Raw genomic sequence first — 7,865 nt, forward strand, 5'->3', positions numbered from 1 at the left:
CTTCTGCACCGTGTGATTCTGTGATTCTGTGATTGGGTGGGGGCGGGTGGGGAGGGGGTGGTGGTGGGAAGATTGGAAGGAGCAGGAATGCCTCCACCTTGCCCAACAAAACCATCTGGGCCTCTGCCCACACAGAAGGCAGGATTTTATGCGTCAGCGAGTGGGGGTGGCATCCGCTGCTGACGCTTAAAATGAAGTGCGGTGACATTGGGTGGAATTCCCGATGTCACCGTGCCCCATTTAAATTTTCAGGAAGGCGGTGGCACAGCGAAATCAGCTGTGCGCCCGCCAATCTGTCAATGGCCACTTGAGGCCGTTGACAGGGTCAATTAAGTAATTAAAGGACCTGCCCGTCCAACCTTAAGGTTGGCGAGCAGGCCAGAAGCCCCGGCACGAACTAGGAAAAGCATTGAAACCTCATCCACGGGCGGGATGAGGTTCCATGTAGCTCTTAAAAAAGTTTAATAAATTTTTTGGGAAAATTATGGACATGTCCCAACTCATGTGATATTGTCACATGAAGGGACATGTTAGGGAAATTTTGCACTTCTATTTTCAGGTTTTTAACATTTCGAGCCGATCCCCCTGAGGCAGCACTTAGCCTCAGGGAGATGAGTGCACTCTTTTGTGTGCATGCATGAAAGAGCACACTCTTGATTTAGGGAATCCCCCCGCCCGCACAGGGAGCGCATAGCACTTCCGTGAGGACGTCACGCTTAATTAGCCCACCCACGTAAATTGGCACCGCGCCCCCAATCAGAAGCGCGCCTATGCGCACCTACCCATCAATGTCCCGTACCCCCCCCCGCCCCCAACAATGGGAGGAAAATTCAGCCCAGAATCTACATCATCTGGTCCATTCAATATTGCAGTGAACTAGAATTTCTGAACACAGCCTTTGTTCTGTTCTAAATGAGGCAGTGTCCTCAAAATTGACTGGGTTCCAACAGGACTACCAGTCATTCAACTAGTGTATTCTGCCAGCCCACCACCTGGGAAAAACCACCCCTGGAGTTCAGTTAGAAGTGTAGACATGGAACGGCAGACATCTCCACGGATTCTCCTCATGCTAGGATGATAGGAAGTGTTTTTGAATAACCCAAGGATTCTTGATTTATCTTTATTTCTCTGACAGGTAGTGGTCTGGCTGAGGTTAAAACCCCACCTGGAAGAATCCTGAACATCAGTATGAGCTGGAGGTACACGTTAAGATTAACTTTCCTAGTACAGAACATAGAACAATCCAAATCATTGACCTCTCTACAATCATCAAGAGGAATTCATCTGGGACTCAGTTTCTCTAGCATTAGGAGCCCATCATTCATTTGCCTCAATAGTAAAATGTTGCATTCCCTCAAAATGGATCATCTATTTTAACATGACTTTCTGTCCAGGGGTCTGACTGAAGACTTACAAACATCTTCCTGCAGTGACAGGCAGCCAGAGTCTTGTACTTTTGATGTTTCTCCTTGCATGTTGAACCGTGTCAATGAGTTTGATTCTTTTTATAGTCATGGTTAATGTTATTAAAGCAAAAGCTAAGCTCTTTCTTGCATCCAAACTTCAGGTACCGTATACATTATATCTGCACATAAGGAAAATTAATTCATTAAGGTTTTTTCTAACCAATGTAGATCAGCAAAATCATGCATAGTTATAAAAATTTATTAAATAATTTCCCAACACAAAGTTCAAGCCAATTCTTGTGGCACAATCACTTGTTACCTCTGTCTCCTCTTTTTTAAGTATGTAAAACCTATAACTTCTTTAAAATACTCTGCTCAGCAAGGTTATTTTACCATATAGTAGTAGGCATATTAAGTAAAAATAATTACTCAGTGATATCTGATATTGCGGCAGACAATGATGAATTACTTATGCAGCTACTGGTCTTCTCATTCGCTATAATCAGTTGATAAATATGTTTATTCAGGGTTGCTCCAGCCTCATCCATTAGAAATATTGTTTTTCTAAACATTACATTGATTTAATTTAACACTAATCAATTTAAAATGGTTCTGACAATTAACAAAGCTTCAAATATGACCTTAAAGCAATAAGATTCATTAACTATGATTAGGATTAAACTTTTCCTAATGGGACCATTTTTCTTCTGAGGGCATTTTTTGCAGGGCTACTGTTGGTCAGTCAAAATGTAATCAATTATTATAAATTATACATGCTCAACTTGATTACCCAGTACTCACTAATTTGTGTAATTAATAGCCTTTTACAAAAGAAACAATTTATTCATAACTCTCCGGAACTCCAGCCTGCATACATATCTTCTGTCTTTGTAATGCAGGAGCAGGGTCATCTGTTTGGTATGTAATATCATAATCAATGGTGCCAAACATGCATGCTAATGAATCCCTGAATTAAATGAACCAGTTATAATTAAAATCAACATTCTGTCAACCCCCCTTGTCCTATTATTCATGACAATCCACAGGTTCAAAAGGCAGCTCTAATTAACAATTCATATGTTAGCTTATGGCTGATAATGTAACAGAGTGACTGTTAACAGCTGGTATGCAGGGCCATCCTGGTATATAGAGGAAGTCCACTTTTAACCTCTGGTCTAATTGAGGTGCCTCCGTTTATGATTAGAATATGATAAACTATTAAATAGAGGTTTCATTTCCCTCTAGAATACAGTTGAAATATTCCTGCTGCAGATAAGTTACTGTATTTTTCTAGCTAGTGAATCCTCAAATTTCTATGCAAAATATTCATTAACTGTCTAATTATGAGAATTACTATTGTCAGTATTAGCAGACAAATGCTCAATGTGTCTGAGTGGCATTCTTTCATTCACTATTTTGACATAAACAGTAACTAATTTACTTTAAATGGATTAAAGTGTTCACATGAACACAGGAATCCCATACAAACACCTTAGGTATTTACCTGCTAGCCAATTGCCAATGGTAATTTCTAGGTTTAGAATCGCCATAAACAGTTAACCAAAATACCAATTAAGGTTGATTTAGGCAATAGCCAACATTAATGCTAATTCCAGCCTCTACCTGCATTAAGTTAATTAGGACATAAAACTTCTGTCAGCTTATTTGAAATCAATGTTATTTTAAAAATAGAGTTTTAACTTCATGGTACAGTCATATGGTATGCAAAATAAACACTGTAGTGGGAGCTTTAAATTAAAATGCCTTAATGGAGGCAAGGTTAGGAAGCTCATCAAGCCTTAAATATTCTGATCATTGTCAGGTAATGGAAGGCTCATTTTTCACGCACCTTAAGCAACTGTATTTTTTAATAGCAAATCCTTTTGCAATCTCTGAAAACATTACATACTTAAAAGAAGGGAAAGTGAGTGATATCTATACTATATTCCCATTGCGATGTGGAATAATCAGTTTCTTGCTTGCAAAATGCAAACTGAAGCTAAATCTACAACATATACAAACCAACAACTTTGTCCACTTTGGGCGGGATTGCTTTTCAAAATAAAACAATACAACACCTTTCACCAATCAGCAAAAGATTTTATGTTTCTTGAGCTCTGCGTTGTATTCATGTTGAGCTTTCAACCTTTCCATCTTTTTAATCACTAAAGATCTCCAAAACACATTGAAGGTGGCTGTATGCCTGAGCTGGTCAATCTCATTCTGTAGAAAATTTTTTGAAATATGAAAATAATTGTCAATGTTGTGTCTCAGCTGATGTAAATATTAATATTGACAGTGAAATTATGTTGTGAATATTAAAAATTAAACAGGAGGGTATTGATCAGGAGCAGTATCAATTCATAGGAATATCTTTAGTAACTAATCCATTAGTTCCTTTTAGAAAAGATGATACGCACAGCTGTATATCATTATATAATTTTGATAAGAGTGGATCCTGAAGGAAATTCAAAAGAAGTCAGGCTTATCACCAAAATCCTGATATTCATTTGCATTTTTTATATATATTAAATTTAACCTTTAAAAAAATCCAAGGAACCAGTTACATTGGTATAAACTAAAACATAAACAGGTCATCTGTCCAAGCTAAATCTGAAAGCAGAATGTGCATTCTAACAATGCAAACTTATAGGTATTTCAGTTTTTTTGGTAGGACACTTTATCATGTTAAAAAGTCAATTTGTAGTGACTTGGTACAAATCACTTTAAAGCAATGCCATTTCTAATTCACTAAACCATTGCACATATTTTCATAAAATGGAATATACTAAGACAAGGCACAATCTGCAACCTGTCAATGAGATATTTCAAGCATTCATTCTATTGCAAAGAGTGTCAAATTGGGTACTATGTTTTTCTGCAAATATTGCAGTGTGATTTTTTCTTCTATTTAAAACTGATCATTTAGGAGTTATTTATTTAACCAGCACAATCACAGTCATGTTGGATTGCTTACAAGTTAATGTAAATCATTCTTTATGCAGAAGCCAGATGTAAATTAATCCATTTATTAACTGTATTCTCACTCCACAGAATGTTGTGAAGTGCTTGGAATGCAATAGTTCAGTAATCTGTTACCTGCTGGGTGTATTAATAGTCTTACCACCACTTGTTTACTTTAACTTGTTTGCACTAAATTGAGTTACCTAAAAAGAGAATTCCCAGACTAAGAAACTTACCATTTCACACAAAGCTGCTTATTGCAGTAATAACATTAACAGACAGTGCATCTTGCTCATACAGTTTGCAAACATTTATTTTAAAAAGGAGGCATCTGGATACTTTGTTCCATAGGTTGCTTTGTAGATGTTTTGCAGCTGTGCTGGTTGTGTCACAGCTAATTTCTGATTTAACTAGTTTAAAATTATGACTGTTGGTTTCCTCACAAAGAATGTTTCAGTTTTGAACTTTTCAGTTCTTCACTTGTAAACCTCTGAATCATACTTCTTTCAGCACTTTCCTCTCCCTGCCCCACCTGCCTGCTAAATTACCCTTGGTCTTTAGTCTCACTGGTCTTGACATTTCTGTTCGAGAGGATGGGCGGATAGGCTGCCCCTACGTGCTTTTAATTCTCCTTTGTTCCCTATCTTCAGGAAGCATATAGGAGCATCCAGACACAACAATCACCCTCTGCTCCTGCAAAGATATTCTGCAGTATCTGCTGCCACCTCTCCACTCAGCAGAGATCAGATCAACAACAGAGTACAACAAACATATATTCAATGCTTGAACACTCAGTCCCAACACTATACCTATCACCACTTCATTTTTTCTTGTAATGAGAATTGCGGGCCTCCAAATCTTGTTAACAGTTCAAAGAGTGATTCCTAGCACCACGTTTATTACCCTTTCCAAGCATATGATTTGGTGCTGATAATCTGATGTCAAGAATTCAATGCAGTATTCTAAGAGTGGTGTCAATAATACTTTGCAGTGCATCATTAACACATCTCCAGACTTGTGACCTTACACCTGGTTATTCAACATGCGCATGGGTGTGATTTGAAGCACGTGCTTACAAACTTTCATGTATAATTGTATGTATGTATACTTTTCTCAAGGTACATTTGCAACTCAAATGCCTGTTATGATTTTTCACAAATATTTTGTCTTCTGTTACTCACAAAGAGCTAAGTAAGTATGTAAAAACATGCTGTTGGGTTAGTTAAATGCAAGTTTTAAGTGACCCAACAGGCCAGTTACACTGCCAGCTTTGAACCAGTGTAAAGCCGTTTTGGATAAAAACATTAGGGAGTCAGGTGAGGGGTATGGCCTTAGGCCACAGAATGGCAAGAGTGTGAAACCACTACCTACACATTCTCACACCATCACAGTTTCAGAACATCTGTAAACTTTTTACACTTAACGTTTTTGAATGTATCTAGTGTTAACAGGGCAGCATTATGCCAGCCATCTCCTTTTTAACATTAAAATCTAACCAGCAGTCAGAGTCTGTTAAGTTGAGCTCTATGCAAGTTTCCACAATTTGCAATATTATTACTCCTGGACAAAAACAATGAAAAACTTGCAGGAGTTATTCAGCTCTGAAAACTCTGTGTTGCACTTTACAAGTACCAGTTCTGAACCTTTGATATTACAGTCTCCTCATGCTTCTATTTTTCTTTCACATCAGTGCATCAAAGTTAATCTACTCTCAAGTCATATACATATGTGTACGACCTTAAAAAATGTCTGAATGTGCAGCTTATATCTTAGATTTTCTACTTACGTAGCATAGTTAAGAAATTTTCTTTATAATTCAACAAATGCTATAAAACTATCAAAATAATTTTTGCAGAGTACACAGATCGGTGGCATTACCGATGTACTTGAACTAATTTTCATTCTTGTTGTTACAAGACAACACATTGGGGACAGCAAACAAAGATGCTAATTTTTCTTTCTCTATTGTAGCTTCATTCCATGTTATTGGCTCAGTGACCTAGAACAGAGACATGTGAAAATAGCAGCCATTGTTTCTTATTTCATCAATAGTACTGTGCATAATAAATGTAGAAAAATGAAGGTAAAACCACTGACACATTTCCAGAAGGACAATAAAGGTATTTGTAATGCTCTAGTAATCCATTAGTGAATGATATACGGCACTACTCAGACACAATGGAACCCCAGCAAATGGCAAGACAACACGCTCCAGAACTATTCATATATATTTTTCTTATGAAATAATTTATTGTAAATAATTAGAAAATAAGTCACTAAGGAATCTGTGACTTAATCCCAGTGGTTCATAGGGTCTATGATAGCACAATGTGGTTCACAACAACATCAGAATATTCAGTTGACCCTGCAACGCCATTAACTGCTATAGATAAAATAAATCAAGAATAACATTTTTTGCATCTATAAAGCGCCTTTTCACATGAGTGCAAGTCCAAAGCATTTCAAACAATGAATTATATTTTGGAATGCAGTGACTGTTGTTATGTAGGCAATCCTGTAAATCCTTCAGATTCATCTTAAATACTAGGCAGGATTAATGAGCCAACACTGAAAAAATTACACCTCAACCATTTCCTCTTTGCTCACTGTTTCTGTAACCATGTTATAAAAATGCAGGCGAGTACAGCACATCTTTTCAGCATCTGAAGTAACCTTTAGATGATTACTTCTCGTTTATTCACTGTTACCTTCTTTGAATTTTTACCCTTTGCTCCATGTAAGGAACTCTTCAGTTCTTAGCATGCATTGAAATGGAAGAGATTTGTAAATGTTGCTGTCAGATTAAAAAAGTGTTGTGATCTGTTCTCAGGCTTGCTGCAGCCCGATAATGACTTTGGGAACAGAATGCTGAAACAGTTCCAATGAGTGCATGTGAAGACACTCCCTGAAGGAGAACAGAGCTGAGAACAGAACACAACTGAAGACATTTCCTGTGAAAATTTTCAAGAAATTTCTCATGTGAGAGGGAGACCAGACACTGACTGGTATCAAAAGTTCATCTCCCTTCCTCCCATCCTACCTTCACAAACTCACTCCATTATCAAGAGAAAATCCTTTTAGGTAAAGTATTCCCTGATCAGTGTGAGAAAGTTAATGACAGCTGAAAAGTATTTGTTGACACAGCAGCTGGCTGATAACACTTTTTTTAACATCTTTATGCCACAACATATGCCAGCTACTCAGAGCATGTGAGAATTTAACCAGGGCTGATAATGCACCAGCAGATGGGCTGAAGCATTGTTATTTGCACTCAAGCTTTAAACCCTTGAGGGATCACCCAATAAAAATCAAAGCATATGGACCATTACAGGCTCATTTATGTTTGCAGCAAGCACCTCTCTCTACAGTTTTAATAAACTACAACACCTTTCTATCGAATGACATGCATGGTAACATGACCCCTTGAAAAATATCATCTCCAGTATCAAGAGATCTGGCAAATCTCAAAACATTACACTTGCAACACACGTTACT

Source organism: Carcharodon carcharias, chromosome 7 (genome assembly GCF_017639515.1).
Source record: "Carcharodon carcharias isolate sCarCar2 chromosome 7, sCarCar2.pri, whole genome shotgun sequence".
Classification (NCBI taxonomy): domain Eukaryota; kingdom Metazoa; phylum Chordata; class Chondrichthyes; order Lamniformes; family Lamnidae; genus Carcharodon; species Carcharodon carcharias.